The following is a 17,276-nucleotide window of genomic DNA, read 5'->3' as shown; positions in this document are numbered from 1 at the left end:
TGTTATGCTCTGTATAATCCCCTCCCTTTGAGTGTGAGTGGGACCTGTCACTTGTGTCTAATCAATAGAAGAGATGATAGAATGTCACTATTGTGACTAGGTTACAATATACCGTCATTGCTTAGCATGGTTCTGATATGCACAAATTTCGTTTACCATACTTTAGATAACTATCACCAGTCCCCCAAATATATCATCCAGATTTCATATATTTGCATATTAACTGTATTTGCAAATATACAAATTTTGCTTCCAGTTTTTCAGTCTACATATAACTATAAATAACAGATGCACATCATGATCAGTGACCAATCACTGATTTTCTTTCAAAGTCTGTTCACAGTTGTTCACTACATGTTAGTCACTTCATGCACTTACAACAAGGCATGTAGTTGTATTACCTCCTTGTGTTGCAATAAAACATGTAGCATTTCACAGAAATGGATAAACAATAGAGGGACTTGACTAACAAAGAAATGTAGAGGAAAGAAATGAAAAATGAAAACACTGGGAGTAAAATTTGATTTGATTAGAGTATTTGAATATGGAGACAACAAAGTGGAAATAGGACAAGACTTATCCCTGCATGAAGTTACTTTTTCTAATGGTATTTCAATGATATTGAAAGAGTACCATGAATCTATTTAAAAAAAAAAGGGTAAAGTTGTTTCAATATCTTCAGTTTAAATTGCACTAAGGAATGAAGCTTTTACTTCCACTTTGAAGGCTGTAATAAACACACAAAAAATCCCAGTCAGTTTGTGTAGATTCAGGTCAAAGCACTGACTTTAGTTGCTTCATTGAAAAAAAAGAAGATAATTACTGAGGATGAAGGAATAATTTTTACTGCAGTAAAGTTTGGTTTCATTGTTTCAGAAGTAGTATAAATTGATTAAAATTAAGCTGTTTGGTGAAGCTACTAGAGCTGATAAGAGTGCAGCTGTAAAATTTGCACCCAAATTCCAAGTATTGGTTAAGGCAGTTATAATAATTGTGAAATATTTAATGGTGATGAGACAAGTCAATTTGGGGAGGTAATCCTTTTAATAATTTACAACAATGGTACAGAACTACAAGTGACCATAAAGGAGATGCACCCTGAAGAACTCAGTAAAAGTGAACTTACCAACATAAATGGAGTGGTTGGGATGGAAAGGATGGAGACGTCCAGAAGAAGCTGGTAGAACACTTTACATAAAAGGAACTCTTGGAAGCCATCTCATGACATTGAAGGTACAAAGGTTAAAGTGTCGGAAGCTAACTCAAACTTAGAATGGCCTATGACATTTCACCAAGGCATAGAAAAGATGCTCATTCCATTTAATAAATTATGGGATGAGAAGAAAGTGAGCACTGTTCAAGCTACTCATAATTAGCATTTTTTATTTTTTACAAAGAAATCGAACACTAATTCTGAATGTTTCTACTGTTTGAAATTACAGTTCTAGATATATTTTAGTTTTACTATTTAAAATTTTTTCTATATATTTTCAATCTATAATAAGAGAATTTTTAAATGTTTTGACAAAAATTTAAGGCCACAGAAAACAGTAATGAAAACTGTAATGTCTCACTGATTGCTAAGATTTTTCTACATGGTTTCAGCTTGCACTGTCATTTTTATATCCCCACCATATCCTGCGAAGAGAGGACTGCCTGCATAAAGTCTCAGCCTTACTAACACACACGCCAGAAGATGCTTACACTGGCCTTGAAGAATTAAGCTGCCATGCTATGAACTGCCAATGCAGGGGGCCACATGGAAGAGAACTCTCAACCTCAACCCTACAATGGCAAGGAGCCGGACTCTGCCAACAGCTACATTAGCATGTAAGAGAGTCCCACATCTTCAGATGAGGCCACAACCCTCACTGAAACCTTTATTTAAGCCTATAGGGTCTGAATAAAGCACTCAGGTTAAGCCATGGAAATTGTGAGACAATAGAAATTGTTTAACATTAGACTTCTCAGTGTATCATTTTAAGCTACATGTCTCTTAAATGTGTGTCGATAGAACTAGAGTTATCTTTATCAACATGAACAGACTAAAAAATATTTTCACTGACAAAATAAAATACCAAAGAGAAACACCCAGTATGATATGGTATCTTTATGTAAATAAAGAAAAACATTCAAAAAGCTATATATATTCTATGAGCAAATATGTATATATAAAGGTAAGAAAAATGAACTAGAAAATTTTTACAATGCATCCCAAATAATGCTTAGCTCTTGGGGGTAAGAATGGGATATGGGTATGGGACCTGGAGTTCCAAACAATAGGAATTTCAACTTTAGCAGAAAAAAACTTTTAATAAAGAAAAAATATCACAAAAATGTCAAAAGTTAAATGGCAGGTGTTTATTATTTGCAATTTTCTATATTTTTAATTGCTAAAAAGGAAATGCCTGTAAATTCTAATATCTAATATACATTTAAATCCTAATTTTTATCTAGCCATGAAAAGGACAGGAGGAGGAGTTAGTAAGGAAAATGTTCAAAATGCTTTGTCAAGGGCGGGAGAAATTAAATGTTCAGTCTTAGAGCATAAAACCAAAATTATATAGATTCTTCCTTGCTGCTCCAGAATGGCTGCTGCCTGGGTTTTAGAAAAAGACTTTCTTCAATCTTATGCTAACAGCCTGCACTTGCTCCTAGGCAAAAACCAGACTCAGCTGGCTTCCCATGGGAGGAAGCTTGAAAGCACTTCAGTGTATCTTACCAGGTAGGTTATAATGATCTGCTTCAGAATCACCCTGAGTGCTTGTTAGGGATACGGATGCCTGTACCCACAACACATTTACTGAGTCAGAGTTTGGAGGCGTTGTGGCTAGGGATTTTCATTTTTACAAATTTTCTAGGAACTCTTATGCCCTCTTGTTTTAAAGTAATTATTATTTTAATAGTAGAGTTCATCAAAATGAGAAAATGTTTGCAAATTTTAATAATTATCATGTACACGAGTAACATTTTATTGAAAACACATTTTTTTAGGGAGATGGACAGAGGGTATTTATGGTATCTTGATTAAAATTTTTTTTTTTTTTTTTTTTCTCGGTACGCGGGCCTGTCACTGTTGTGGCCTCTCCCGTTGCGGAGCACAGGCTCCGGACGCGCAGGCTCAGCAGCCATGGCTCACGGGCCCAGCAGCTCCGCGGCATGTGGGATCTTCCCGGACCGGAGCACGAACCTGTGTTCCTTTCATCCGCAGGCAGACTCTCAACCACTGAGCCACCAGGAAAGCCCCCAAAGTGTCTAACTTTTGTTTGACCAACTCCACTCCCACCTTTGGGCAATGTACCATAGTACGGTTCAGGATGAACGAAGAGTACCCCACCCCTTTGTTCTTTCAATCTTTCTTTGAACTTTTAATTTAAAAAATTACAAAGGAATTGAAAAGCTACAAGAATGCTTAATAAACTTATTCTCTTCACTCACATTCACCAATTGTTCGCTTTTGTCACATTTACTTTGTGTGTGTGTATATACATATTTTTGCTGAACAATTTTAAGAGTAAATTAAAGATATCATAATTGTCTACCCCTAATTGTTTCAGTATGTTTATCTTCTAAAACAACAGGGTATTATTTTATATATAATGCAAATATAAAATAGATGAATTTTAATATCTTAGAGTACTATAATTTAATATACCACCTATATTCAAATTTTGCCAAGTGTCTTGAAGTTCTGTTAGAATTTCTTCTAATCCAGCCTTCATGTCTCCTTAGTCTCATTTAATTAGGAATGGTTCCTAACCTTTTGCCATTCATGACATTGACATTTCTTAATAGTAGTAGCCAGAGATTTTGCATTGGCATTTCTCAATAGTAGTAACCAGAGATTTTTCTGAATGTTTCTGAAACTTTTTTCTGATTGTTGCCTCATAAATAGATACAGGTTATGCTCTTTTGTCAGGAATCAGGAATACAAGTGATTTCTTGTCCTTCTCAATGCCTCACATCCAGAGACACATGATTTCAATTTATCCCATTATTTGGTGATGTTAACTTGGTGGCATTTGGTATATATTCGCCAGGCTTCTCCACTAAAAAGTGACCATTTTCTTTGTAATTAATCACTTATGACATAAACTGACGCTTATAAATAATCTATTTTCCATCAAACCTTTTTAGTTTTAGCATGCACTGATGATTTTCCCCCAAAATCACTTATTTCTATGATTTAAAAAGGGATTTTATGACTATAATTTATCCATTTTATTATAAGGAAGAGCTTTCTCTTCTCTAGTATCAGCATGGACACAGATTCTTTTTCTTTTTAACACAGAACTGATTAACATCACTATTTGTTTTGATGTTCAGACTGTTCAAGATTTAGCCATTAGGAGCCCTTTATCTTTTTGACATGATCCTGTTGTTTTTTGAGCACTTTAAAAACTTTCTAGCACTATAAAGTACTGTACTTTCCCTCCATGGCCCTTCAAGCAACTATTTCTCCATAGTTCCTTGATTCTTTTTAGTGGGAGATGGTGTGTCGGAGATGAAAATATGCTCAAATGTGCTCACGGCTATGGGTGTTTTTGCTTCTCAACTTCCCAGCAAGCACAGCTTGTACTTATTCCTCTAATGTTGCCCTTCAGAATTTTTCTCTCTGTTCCCATTCCCTATTTGTATCTTCCTTCTTTCATGGTGAAAATCCTGGATCCAAATATACAGTCAATTTTGAGAAAGTGCAACTATGGCAGTGAAGGACAAACACCACTCTACATATGAAACTTGGTAAAAGCTGATGGGGATGTACGTTTTCCCCTTGTTCTGTCTTCAGTTAACACTCTCCAGTGCTACCCAATGATGAGAGGATACTACTAACACTGGAAAGGGAAATAAGGCATCCTCGCCTTGTGAATGAAATATTCTGGGCAATCAGACTTCCTCCCTCTAATTAGGAAGCAGAGTCAGATGGAGCAAAGACAGAGGTTGATGTGTATACCGTATTGTATACTTGATTACAGCGTTGTAGACTTATACCTGAACCGTAAATGACACTATAGGAGAGTAAGCTAAATACTCTTCTCCACTGTCTGAGAGGATTTTAATAAATATCAGAAAACACATCAAAAAATAAAATAGGGGCTTCCCTGGTGGCGCAGTGGTTGAGAGTACGCCTGCCGATGTTGGGAACACGGGTTCATGCCCCGGTCCGGGAGGATCCCACATGCCACAGAGCGGCTGGGCCCGTGAGCCATGGCCGCTGAGCCTGCGCATCCGGAGCCTGTGCTCCGCAACGGGAGAGGCCACAACAGTGACAGGCCCGCGTACCAAAAATAAATAAATAAATAAATAAAATAAAAAATTCTATCCCCTTACTGGAAATCTCCATACAGAGTTGAAAAGGAAACCTTAATAGTAAAAGTTGGAAGGCATCAATTTTAATGAAAAATATTTTCCTATTTTTATTGTATACCAGTAACAATAAAAAATATTTATTTATAGCTTGTACTTTTGTTTCTCTTTAAATACAGTTCCCCCCCCCACACACACACACAAAGGTCTGTCCACCTGAAGCCAATATATGATAATATACTAAAATGTGAAAATCAATCATTTTATTTTTTTAGAAGTATAGAGAATCAGTTTAATGTAGCTCACTTTTGCTCCTTATAATTTATGGAAATGTTCCCTTTAATTCATTACTTTCAGACAACCAAATTCTTTTGAATTTGATAGCAAAAAAGAGTAAAATATGATTTCCTATCTTTCATTGTCATATCATCACCATCTAAACATAGAAAGAAACATTATATTACACTGGATTCAAAGAAGCCATCATCATTAAAAAGCATTTAACAAGATTCAAAAATTACTTGAATGTATGGTGTGTTTTCTAGAAGTTCAGCTTCAGTGTCATTCTAGAAATAGTTCTCAGATTAAATTAAGATGAAATTTTTCTCTATTGAATCATTAAAGTATTTCTTACACTCGTGCTTTAGAGCTTAATTTTTATATACAATTATCATTACACGAAACTCTTACAAATCCACCCTGCTGTTGAAATTACCTTTTCAAATAGCCTCTTTTAACGGGAGTAAATTCTAGCTATTCTTTGTCCTATAGTTCACTTGGTTAGTCACCTGGCTAAGAGAAGGGCAATCGTCGTTTATCAGTCTGGGCTGGGAAACAACCTTAGAATTGTTTTGCCAGGTGGTAAAGGTTATCACTTTGGGTTGCTCCCCAGGTCTGGGAGTCTTTTCCTCAGTAATTCCTGAGAGAGGAGTCTGTATGCTCCATTCTGGTTTAAATGTAAAATATCACCTTTAGAAAAATTTCCAAGGCAAATTATAAGGCTTCATTATAAATTATCAAATTAGAAAATGAGTTAGGACCCCTATTCAGTTCTTTGGGTTTATACTTTACAGTCTATGAAGAATGATAATACTTTTACATATTATATTAGACACATAGAAACATTTTTATTTCAATATAAAGATAATAGGAACTGGCTCTCTTCTGTGAGTATGAGTGGTATAATAGGCTTTATTTTTATATTTTTTAATTAAGGAAGAGAAATTCTTAAAGCAATGTAACGTGGAAAACAAGGAACACATGCTAAGGAGTCAATTCTGTATCATTGTAAACCACAGGTGATGATGATGATGGTGATGATGATGACAGCTATAATACATACCTCACCTAGTCTTACCATGTACCATGCACAATTTTAAGCACTGTATAAAGTTTTTTACATTTTATATGTATGTACATACACATATATGTGTGTAGATATATACACCATATATAGTTACATATATAGTATATATAGCTATGAGTTAGTACCATTTTTATCTTCATTTTACAGTTTCATAGGTTGGGAAAATGAAATTCAGGGGTTCAGCAATATTCCCAAGATCATTCAGCTATATTAAAGATCTAGGAACTTATAGGAAGATTTCATGACTGCTGAATTAGCCCAAAACTACCTCAGAACTAGTCTTAGATATAGTAGATGTGAGCAACATGGAACTTATCTTTAAAGAACTATGTTGTCATATGAGAATGGGCTTAGAGAAGAGTAGGACAAAGACCAGTATGTGGAATGTGAAGAATGGAGTTTAAAAATCCAATGTAAAAACTTCCTTACACAGTTAGGGTCACTCTTGAAATTTATTTTACTATACCGGAGGCAGACAGAAAGTACAGTTAATAGAACATGGCTTTGGAAGTAGATGCACGTGGGTTTGAAGCTCAGCTTTCCTATCCTTTTTTTTTTCTACTTGAATAACCAAGGGCAAATTATTTTCTTTTCTAAAACTCTGGTTACTCATTAATGCACTGTACACGCTTCTTTGTGAGATACGAGAGGATTTTATGAGAATCCTGTGCAAGGGAACCTAGTACAGATGGTTGGTTCAGGAAGGCTATTTTAGGGCGGTTTTCCTTCTTGCATCATTGTCTTGTAGTATGCCGTGTGCATTTCCTACATTTTAATCTCCTGGTCCTTTCCTCCCTTCCTTCTTACTCTCAGCAAATTATCCTGCCTTCTACATCACAGAGAAGTATCTAGCAGGTGTAAACTTCATCAGTTTAACTTCCTCTAGCTGGAAGGACAGATATTAAACTAATAAAGACTCAAAAGTTCTTTAGTTATAATTATGTATTCTTAAGCAAAAATACAATTCTGAAGATGTATAACCTGTTGCTATTTTGAAGGTACAACATACCAGCTGGATAACTGATTCTTAAACTGTGGTTCCTAGACTAACTCCAAAGTAAATGAGTGTCTAATAAAATAAAGACTTTTGTTCCCATTCTAGAACTCCTGAATCAGTATCTCTGGGAATTGGACATTATAATATAAATGCTTAGCAAGCTTACCAGGTGTTTTTCATGACCCCAAATTTGAGAGTAACTATCAACACATTTAAAGACCAGGATTATGTATTTTTCACCCACTAGGAGACTAATATAATGCTGGGTGCATGGATACCTTTCAAAAATTTGAATGAAAAGCTAGCTGAGACAAATGGAACTCTGTCTTTTCTGAAAGAAAGACATTTTTATTAAACTCACTCAAATTGCATAGCTAGGTTTTGGTATTCACTCTTAGCATGTCTGTGTGTTCCAGACAGTGGCAGAACAGATGGGTTTTGCAGGGAGACTCCTGTCCAGTGCACACAGCACTACCTGATCCAGCTTCTCTTTGCTATGGTGACCTCCTCTCTTTCTGCTCTGGCCCAGCTCCACAGGCCTCCCTGCATCATACCCAAGGCTCACTCCTCTCAGGACTTTTGAACTTGCTCGTGTCTTCCTGGAACCTTCTTCTGTTAGAAACTCACAGGCTTGCACTCTAACCTTCTATCTTTACTTAAGCGGCACTTCCTAATGAGAACTTTCTTGGGCTGGCCTGTTTAAAACTGCAACTATGTTCTTACCCAGAGTTCTCCATCACCTTCCCTGGTTTATTTCTATCCAAAGCACTTATTACTTTTTAATATGAAAAAATAATTCATTTTATTACATGTCTCCTCAAACTGGATTATAACCTCCATGACAGCAGGGCTTTAGTTGGTTTTGTTCATGCTATAGCTCTAGTGTCTAGAACAGTACCTAAAACATAAGTGCTCAATAAACTCTTTTTGACTAACCTAATATGGAGGTTTTTAACCTTCTATTATCTGTATTTGGCATCCTATATAATACATCTGAATGTATGTATTAATGTAATTTCTCTCTTAGAATTTGAATTATGAGGTGACAGAAAATAACATATTTAGTTCTTCAACTTTAGATAAAGTTTACATGCAAATCATGAAAGCATGGTCCACATAAACAGCAATGGGGGAACATGATTACAAATAGAGTGTAAAGATAAAATGTTGGGACTTAGTAATTGCGCCATCAAAGTTGACAATCTTTTATTCTTGTCAGCCATGGAAGAATGAGTTATCCAAATATTATAAGTTTAAAAAAATTAAATCAGAAGAATAGCATTGAAGAAGTCTTTCCAAAGCTCTTAATACAAGAAAATTTCCTTATATATTTTAGTAAGAAGATGCTTTTTCTTCCTGATATGGTAGATTTCAATTTAAATATGTTTAAACACATAAAATAAGTAAATATTGAAGAATTGGGGGGAACATTCATTTAGTTAAGATGTATGGTACAATATTAGACATTTCTTCCCTCTGTCTCCCCTTATCTATCACTGTGGACCTCCATCTACTCTTTCATTTCTCACTATCTCCTCTGTTGCCATTATAGGGCAAACCACTTCATCTTTCTTCTGGAAAATCGTTACACATTATACAAACTTCATGTCATAATTTAAAAATTGTTAATTGTTGAAAAAAACTCCCCTTCCGTGTGTGGCAATGAGTGCTGCTTCCTGGTATTAGGAGGGTTTGACAGAGGGGAAGTAACCTGAAAACTTTCTGATCTGGGGAATTGGGCGCAGAGTGAGGGGTGCAGGAGGGAAGAAGAATCCACAGAAAGAGAAGAATCTGAAAATCACGTCACTTCTTTCTCCATTTCCCACCCCCATGATAGCACCCAGCTATCCTGCACCTTGGAAATACCCAAAAGACACCTTAGGGAGAGAGTCAGGGAGTGGAGAGGGAAGCCTAATGAGAGACATGGTGTTTTATCCAAGAAAGATTAAAACATCAAAGGAACTAACTATCACGTCTGATTAATCTTTATGTAAAATCAAGAATTTAGTTATTTCCACCCCACGCTGATCCATGGGTAAGAGATAGGAGGAAATTAAAGACAAATATGAGAACCTATAAACAAGCAACATAATACATATGTTTTTATGCACATTTGTAATGTTGTTTTAATTAAATTGTGATCCTGCTATAACTAAACCAAATGACCTCAATCCCATGGTTAAAACCCTTAATCTCTTTCCCTTACTATAATGTACCCATTTTTAATATGCTAGGCCTAAAGTCGACAGAGTCTGGCCATTGCTTATTTTAAATGATATCATCTTGCTCTAGTTTCTGCCTGAGTCACAAGGTTCCAATAGATATTTCAATTCCTTAAATGTACTAAACACTTTGCAGTAGAGGGTCTGCCTAGCACATTCCCCTTCCCATTTTTCACCTGTCTATTCTAACTTACCCTCCAATGCTTACCTAAAATGCTATTGTCTATGAGTTTTTCTATGATATCTCAATCTTACTTCATTATTATTTTTCTCAGTATTCTTTCCTTCCTAGAACTATAAAATGCTGTAATTTTATACTTATTTGTGTAAATCTGTTTCATGTCTGTAAGCTCCATGTGTTTGGGGACTATACCCATTTTATTTATACTACCTACTAGGGTCTGGAACATAGTAGACATTCCATACTTTTTCTCATGCAAGCTAGACATAAGTTGTTTTCAAGGTAGCTTTGATATCTGCTCTATCATGTCCCTTTAATTACAACATCAACATTTTGTAGTTATTTATTTATATTCTTTAGCACCATTAATCTTGTCGGGTCTAGTTTGAGCCCAAGCGATTTTAACCTCTAATAAAGTGTCTTACGTGAACTGAATTATTAAATTTATATAAAGTCTTCTTTGGAATGGGAGTAAAAGAAAGAAGTTATGAACTACAGCTAAATGGAAGCTATTTCCATTCTCATCACTGACTTACTTGTATCACTGAGATTTTAAAACACCAATAAACTACTGTTTTAGAGGTTTTCTTAAATCCCAGGGGAAAAAAAGGAGGTGTAGATAAAAAGGAGACCAGTTAGCAATTTTTCTGTTACATTAACATGATGATTTGTGTCTGAAGAAATGAAAAAGAGTGCATTTCGATGTATTGGAAGGTAATTGGTCAAAGTGTAGATGGGTTAATTGAATATTATGGTGAGATTACAAATTACAAGTATAGATTCACCCAACACCTTAATGGTAAATTTTTGTCATCAAGGTCACAATGCCTCGAAGGTGGCTCTGGAATTTAGCAGAAAATTTATCAGCTGTGGGGTGACAGAGATTTCCTGTTTGCCTCATCCCCTCAATAGCTCTGTAAACTCAAGTAATTTGCTTAATTCTCTGAACTTTGGAGTCATCTGTTGTAAAATAAGTACACCCAAAACTGGTTTCGAAAACTGCTAATACATATGAAGCACTAAACATTGTCTGCACACAGTAGGTACTCAACTAATGGCAGGTGTTTTAAAGCATAGAGCAGCTCTCGGCACACAGTGAGTGCATAATCACTGTGTGAGGAGGAACCCAGCCTCTGAGTTTTTATGTGGCCTGTAGAAATACGCAGAATTAGGAGATCTCTTTAACTTTTCATTATTTGGAGCATCAAGTGAAAAGTGGTTTTATTTTTATCTCTCCCCAACACTACAGAATAACAAGTAAACTGTTAACGCGTTGATAAATGACTATCTCTTGGGCACATCCACCCACAAGTGTAAAGAACTCATTACTGACCTGGGGTCAAGCATGGTATTCTGCATACATAAGATGCTCAATATACATTTGTTAGTCAGTTAGCTGTCACCTTTTAATAAACATTTATTTCTCAGATTTTAGCCTTTTAACTTTTCTCTTGAGGTTCTCTATTTCTCTTATACACTTTATTGCCTGTGCTCATTTCTTTCCATTTAAAAACTTTAATGGTTTCTGATTCAACTCTATTTCAGAATCATCCCTGTTGTTCAGACGTATATTAAAGATAGCTCAATATCCTTTCATTCAAATTATGCCAAAGAAACAAGGTATAATGATTCTGTACACAAATACATATTAAACCACCATTTTATATTTGAATAACCTAAGAGATCTTTAACTAATTAGTAACATAGTAATTGTCCATCACCTGGGGATGCCATCAGTATGAACTTGCTGGTCACCTCAGGTGAGATAAATCATTCTACATAGAAGTACATGAATGTGATAACATTGCTGACATTCATAATTTGGAATTTAAAAATACAGTCAACAGTTTAATCAAATACTGTTAGTAATAACAGAAAATTCATACATACAATAAAGAAGTATTAGAGCCTTTTTTCAATGTATATACTGCAACTTTAAAATCTTTGTAACTGCTTCTTACTATGTCAAGAAGAGCCCTGTGTAAAGTTTTTGTCTATTTCTTTGAGTTTTCATTCTGAGGTTAGAAGCTGTTTGATCTCTAACAAACACACGAAGTCTCTAGGCAAAAGTATTGCTAAATGTGAATCTTTATATTAAACAACCTGCTTAAAAATCTTCTCTCTGAATATTAGTGATATTGGAGAAGGAAGGTTATATAAAGACCGTTGTTTGGCAATTATAAAAAGAAAATAACCAGCAACCAGAGAATCATTCCATGTCCTTATTGGATCTATTAAAATTATTTACAGGAAGTCCTCAGTTTCTTTTCTCTTCAATTCTGAATAAAGATTTATGACCTGTCACTTTTCTATTTACTTAAACTTTCTTCTGTGATCCTAATTTTTAAATAAATTACACCAAATTTTAAAAATTAAAGAAAAGTTACACATAATTTGTTTCTTATGTGATATTTGGTAAAACATCAAGATAAACAACTGAGCTTTTGGTTTTCCATACTTTTTTGACTATTGTAAAATGAAGCTACAAAATAAGGCCCTAGTAGGGTAAACACATAGACACTTTGCTGATCTTATGTAAATAGCAGACAGAGAGACTACATTGGAGGGTAAATCATGTGAGCTAAACACAAATAAGACAGTGGTCATATTTCCCAAAAGTAAGCCCTGAGAAATGTTTTACTAGAAATCGATTCAAAGATGAATTTTTGAAAGTGTAGATTTCCCCAAGAAATCAAAAGAAGCTTCAAGTAGAGCACCTATGAAAGTCTATTTCAAAGTGAACATTATTTCCTTCAACTCTTATGTTAAGGTAGTTAAAATCATCTTGTAACGTTCTAGGATTATCCTTAATCTTAGCAGGATTTTTGAATTGGGAGTGGGTGGGCTAACACATAGAGACCCTTTGGAAAAGTAGGTTCCTGAAGGTCTCTATTATGGGGCTTGAAATTCTAGGGCTGCCCTAGAATTTCAGAAGGTGAGTTTCAAGAGCTAATGCTCATTTACAGGGACACAAAGAGGTGATACTTAGGCGCACAACACTGTTTTATCATGTCAGTTTTATCACTGAGACTTGGTTATCAGGCCTTTCCAAGGTAATTTATACGAAGCACCTCTCTAACAGCATTAGTCATCAAAGCTGAGTGGAACAAATATGCAATCAAACTTTATTTATTTAGCTCGAATCTATGAATTAGTTCCTGCTGTTTTAACAAGTATCCAACTGGCATTTGTTAGAATTAAATGATGATCTCCCAGGGAGAAATATAGTATGTTGGCAATCATTAGCATTTTATTGACCAATTTGGAATCACTGAATAAAACTGAAATGAAACTAACGGCTGTTTGTATAGTAAATAAGAATAAGAAAAAAAGAAAAAAAAATCTTTCCCCTCTGGCACTGTTAATTCTTTTCAAATGATTAATGAGGAAATATTAACGGGAAGTCAAAAACAACCCCACCTATCAGATTTATCACTAGCCCTCAAAGGGCACAGAACAGAGACTCAATTATTGAAGTTCTTACAGGTTTCCAACTCCTGTTTTATATTTGGGAAACGGTGTCCTTAAAATTAACAGACTTGAAAAAAAAATTAACAGAATTGAAATGTGCAATATTTATGATCTTCATAAAACTTCTTTTCATTTTGTTTACATAGCTAGTGTTACAAAATTTTGAATATCTGAGTTATTATTTTCCCAAGATGTTTACAGTGCTCTAGTAATACTTCCTCTAATAATGTTTCCTGCGTTAAGGGATACTACAAGGACATACAATGGTGTCTCTAGCATTTTTATATTTCCTTAAAGGCAGGGAATTTAGAAGGTTTTGAATTCTTGAGGTGAAGTGGGGACTACAGCAGTACTGTTTTGTAAAGTTATACTGAGGCAGGTAAAAGAAAGGGAGAGGAAAGAAAAGAAAGGAAAAGATGGAAATGGGAATTCATAGCGAGCACTGCTTTCACGGGGAACATTATACATGTCCTCTCATTTACTCCTTACATGCAGCATGGAAAAAAAACAATACTCGAATTTTAACAATAAAACAAACAAGGATAAGTAGAGATATAACTAGCAATTCTGATAGAGGAAGGCTTTGAACTCAAGCCTTTCTTAAGCTACAGTACATACTTTTTCACTACATCCTGGATGACCAATATTCAGCAGCTCCCCGGACACTGTGTATATGGGAATACACTGATCGTGAAAGTCGGTGCAGATGCATAAAACTAAACTGCATAGTCCCACCAGGTCTCTTATGATAAGTTAACAGTAGTAGTTGGGAAAAACCAGGGCCCTGAGATATGGCTTGCGTTCAATTAGACAGACACAGATGAGGCTGAGAATTTGAACCCTCAAATCTGCCTGAATGCAGCATTCTGACGGAGCAACCCGTCCTACCATCCTCCCTCTCCAACCACTCATTCCTGCCGAAGAGAACCAGTCCTGTCTCACGTTGGAAACCAAAAAACAATGCGAAATGAAACAAAAATCTTTAAATCACGTTACCTGGTGCAGATACTTCACAAGGAGATGCTGATTCTCTTCAGTATCCACTCCCAACGTTCCTCATTGACTCCATTCTCCAAATGAGAATCAGATTCAAACATGACACAGACAAGGGCCTCCACCAGGAGGGAACTGCTTCCACGCCGAGACAGTTGTCAACTTGCAGGAAATTCTCTTCACTAATGCACTAAGGAGTCCATGGCTGAGGGGATCACCAGAATTCACGAAGAGGGCTACGGTGGCTGCTCTCTATGGGCTCAAGGAAGACAGCGAGTCTGCTGCCATGGAACTAGGCTCCCCGCGGAAAAGATAGATCCCAGCGTGGAGAGGTCAGGTGCTGGCAGGTTACCCTTAGCTATATAGTGGGCACAATTACCATAATCAGCCGCAGAGGTCTACAGCAGTGGCTAATTATTCCCAGGGCTCTGGGAATGAAATTGCTGGGCAACCTCTTAATGCGCTGTTTGACTTTTAAGCAGAACATTCCAGGCCTGCTGAGCAAAATTAAGACTTGAAATACCATGGTGAGGTTCACGGCCTCTTGTTAGGTTCTAAAATGTAAACTATCTCATAGACCCAGAATGATTGGCAGGGAGGCCAGCCCGCTTTGAGGAAAAACCCTTGAAAAGGGCCTCAACCCTGTACTGTGAATCTTCCTCCAAGTCCTCTCCGAAGGCTATAATCCCTTAACAATGTGACTGAGAAAAAGCAAATGGCCAGACCTTACATGATTATTAGATGCTGGCTCTAAGTGGAACCATGTGGTCCTCTGGTCAATTAGGGGTAATGGAGATCAGGTGAGAGATGCAATCTTGGCAAAGCCAATTTTACACTAAATCCATTGGGATTGTTTCTCCTGTTATTTCCCTAGGCCGGAGATATTTTGGAGTAAATATATATACTTAGTAACTGACAGAGTCCTCACATTGGTCCTCTGAGCTATGGAATGAGGGCTATTATTGTAGAAATGTTCCATATAATTTCCTCTAGTGGTGTTCTCCCTCAAGATACTAAATCAAAAGATACCAAACCAAAAGCAATACCACATTCCTGGTGGGTACTGCAGACACTATTGTCGCCAACCAAGGACTTAAGAGATAATGGAGTGGATGTTTTTATTTTCTACCCATTTAACTTTCTGGTTTGACTACTGCAAAAGTTAGAGGGATCTTGGAGAATGACTGTGGATTATAACAACCTTTATAACCATCAGAAAATATGACAATTTGTATCTACGGCTCTGGACATGGTGTCTTCACTGGAGCAAGTGAATGGATGCCCTAGACCCTGGTATGCTATCACCCTTCACCCTAAAAAACACTGTTTTTAATGGCCAGCTAATTAACATAATCAGAAACAGATTGTCTTCACACATCACAAACACTATTTACCATCTTTTTTACCACCTTTTTTTCTTTTTCAGTTCTATGACAATTCTTTTGCTCTCTGTCATAATCTAGTACAGATGAATTTTCTTTCTTTATCTGGTTGCTTGTGGCACGCTGATCCATTGCATTACGCTAACTGAAACAGGTAAGAAGAAAGTAACAAGCACCATATTTTGATACGTGCTGGCCTGCAGAATCCATGACGTTTCTTGGCATTTCTTAGGTGGGGAATATCTAGGGATACTCTCTTAAAGTAAAAGATAAGTTGCTGCACTTTTCAATACCCTTCCCCCCAAAATAGGCATAATGGTTGATTAACTTCTTTAGATTTTAAAGCAAATAACATAAAATACCTGGGCATGTTGTTTTGATATGTTTACCAAGTGGTCTTTAAGGCTATGGTATTGAGTGGGGCCCAAAGCCAGAGAAAGCTACACAGCAGGTCTAGGCTGCAGTACACGCTTCCCTGACATATGGTCCTTAGGACCCGGCAGGCACAGTGGTCCTGAGAGGGTCTGTGGTACACGGAAATACTTTGTGAGGTCTCTAGCAAGTGGAAACATGAGAATAGCAGCAGAGACCTCTTGGATTTTAGATTAAATCCATGCCCTATCCTGCCAAATAGCTATACTCGACTTGACAATTAGCTCCTGGCATACTCTTAAGTCCTGGTAAACTCTTAATGCCTAACCACCGGACACCAAGTGATTTTGTGACTCAAGCCGCCGAAATGGAAAAAAAAAAAAAGACAAGAACAGATATTAAGGGGTACAATGCTGAGGGGTTGATTGAAAATTGTGTTGATTTTTCTGTGTGTTCTTCTGGTTCAATTCTTTACTTTTCTACACCCTGTTCTGTTCTCTGAGAGGCTGAAAGTATCCCCTGGACTCTCTTGCCCTGTAGCTTCTTGTTGTGTTTGGCCAACGGGATGCAATAAAATGGCAATGGGAAAGATTGATTATTTGTTTATCCCCTACACTTGCTCTCTGCTGAGCTGCTGTTTAGCAGCAGCTGTGTCCCTCTGTCTATGGCCACAGCTCCTTTGCCTATGGCCACAGCTCTAAATTCCTGGAGCAGCCTGAGGATATGTTGGCTTCCCTCTGTCACTAGTTCTTGGGATCTTCAACATTCTCTTTTGTTGCTCTTAATCTTTTCGACACCTTTATAAATAGTTCCTTTATTTAACTGTGGGCTATTACTCCTTTGAGCATGCAGTCATTTTTCTCCCAGAATAAATGACAGAACAAAAAGAGGATTCTGGGGAAATATCACACCATAATCTACCACATACTTAAGGATTTTTCTAGTAAGAGACAAATAAAATTGATCTTTTTAAAAGACACTGTTA

The 17,276-nt window shown here is 36.5% G+C and overlaps 1 pseudogene; it reads left to right on the top strand.

Moving 5' to 3' along the window:
• Positions 1-2,588: 2,588 nt before the first annotated feature.
• LOC112390759 (activator of 90 kDa heat shock protein ATPase homolog 2 pseudogene) overlaps positions 2,589-17,276 on the top strand; it is a 43,375-nt pseudogene continuing 28,687 nt past the window's right edge.

This window comes from Neophocaena asiaeorientalis, unplaced genomic scaffold (genome assembly GCF_003031525.2).
Source record: "Neophocaena asiaeorientalis asiaeorientalis breed wild unplaced genomic scaffold, Neophocaena_asiaeorientalis_V1.1 scaffold232, whole genome shotgun sequence".
NCBI classification, from domain to species: Eukaryota; Metazoa; Chordata; class Mammalia; order Artiodactyla; family Phocoenidae; genus Neophocaena; species Neophocaena asiaeorientalis.
This window is presented reverse-complemented; position numbering and strand designations above follow the sequence as displayed.